This window comes from Suricata suricatta, chromosome 10, assembly GCF_006229205.1.
Source record: "Suricata suricatta isolate VVHF042 chromosome 10, meerkat_22Aug2017_6uvM2_HiC, whole genome shotgun sequence".
Taxonomy (NCBI): domain Eukaryota; kingdom Metazoa; phylum Chordata; class Mammalia; order Carnivora; family Herpestidae; genus Suricata; species Suricata suricatta.
Window position 1 is genome coordinate 64860989 of NC_043709.1, and position 2115 is coordinate 64863103.

Here is a 2115-nt window from a genome sequence, read left to right on the forward strand (position 1 = left end):
ATAGCCAAATCATGGAAAGAGCTTAAATGTCCATCACCTGATGAATGGATCAAGAAGATGTGGTATATATATACAATGAAGCACTACATGGCAATGAGAAAGAACGAAATATGGACATTTGTAACAAAGTGGATGGACCTCGAGGGTGTCATGCTTAGCGAAATAAGTCTGGCAGAGAAGGACAGATACCATATGTTTGCACTCATAGGTCTAACAGGAGAAACCTAACAGAGGACCATAGGGAGGGGAAGGGGGAAAGAGAGTTGGGGAAAGAGAGGGACACAAATCATGAGAGACTATTGAATACTGAAAACGAACCAAGGGCTGAAGGGGAAAGGGGAGAGGGAGGGGGGTGAAGGTCATGGAGCGGGGACACTAGTGGAGAGAAGCACTGGGTGTTATACGGAAACGAATTTGACAATAAATTATTATTTAAAAATAAAATAAATATATTAAATATTTAAATAATATTTACATAAATATTTGATTTATATAAATAAAATAATAGATAGATATTTAAATATTATAAAATATTTTATTTTCTTTTAAAAAATTTTTTTTAATTATTTTTGATACAGAGAGAGACAGAGCATGAGAGGGGAAGAGTCAAAGAGATAGGAAGTGACAGAATTGGAAGCAGGCTCCAGGCTCTGAGCTTATCAGCACAGGGCCCCATCCAGGGCTTGAACCCATGAACGTGAGATCATGACCTGAACCGAAGTCGGAGGCTTAGCTGACTGAGCCACCCAGGCACCCCCACCCTAATAGTTTCTTAACAGGCATAAAAATAAAATTCTACAATCATTGTGACCCCAAATATTTAATAATAAAAAAATCTAGTAATTTTCTCTTTCAATAAAAATATTTAACAATAATCAATATGTAACCACATGCTTCATGACAATAAATAACATCAAATTGAAGAATAATAAAGTTTAACAAAAGAATCAACATGGGGTGTCTGAGTCACTAAGTTAATGAAGCACTGGACTTTGGCTCAGGTCATGATCTCCTAGTGCATGAGTTTGAGCCCAGCACTGGGCTCTCTGCTGTCAGTGCAGACCCTGCTTCAGATCCTTTGTAGTCCCTCTCGCTCTGCCCCTCCCCCATTCTCTCTCTCTCTCTTTCTCTCTCTCTCACGAACAAACATTTGAAAATAAACAAATACAAGGAAAAGAAAAATAAAATGAAACAATACTACCAGGGCGCCTGGTGGCTAAGTCAGTTAGGCACCTGACTCTTGATTTCAGCTCAGTCATGATCTCACACTTCGTGAGTTTGAGCCCCATGTCGGGCTCTGAGCTTGCTTGGAATTCTCTCTCTCTTTCAAAATAAATAAAAATTTAAAAAATAAGGGGGAGGAGCCAAGATGGGGGAACAACATGGAAGGTTTTTTTCTTTTTTGCGTCTAGCATCCCTGAAATGCAGATGGATCTACACTAAACCATCCTGCACACCTAGAAAACTTGTATGAGGATTAAAACAACAATCTGCACAACCAGAACCATAGAATTTGGCAGGAACACAGTGTGGAGAGGTGAACTGGGGGACAGAGAAGCCCTGGAGGGCAGGGAGCTGTTTTTGCTTGCAGAGAGAAGACAGAGATGGGGGAGAGTTTGGGAAAAGCACTGCCCACAAACGCAGCTGGAGAGAAAGTTGGAAGAGTGGAAACAGCTGCAGGGACTGGACTAAAAAGGGAGAAGGGAGAAAGGAGAAAGAAGAAAGGAGTTAAATGGAATTTAAACCCTATAAACAGGAAGTGCAGAGTCTGATACTCAGCAGCTTAAAACCTGGCAATGCTCTGGTGAGAAGGGCGAATCCGCAGGAGCAGAATGAAGTCTGGGGGTCCCCGGGCCACACAGGAAGAAGCGGTTCCCCCACTGGGAGGACATTTGGTAGAGGCTGTGCAGCCCCCCTGCAGGCAAAGGCCCCAGGGGACCCCACAGAACAACCACATTCACTGGTGCTGGAACAAGGTCATTAAGGGTGAAGCCTGGTGCCAGATGTGTGTTGTGATTTTCCGTAATCTCTGAAATGCTGCTGCTACAGGAATGTATGAACTCTTTCTGGGGCAGGCTGGCACCCAGCCACAGTCTCTGGGCATCAGCAGCAGCA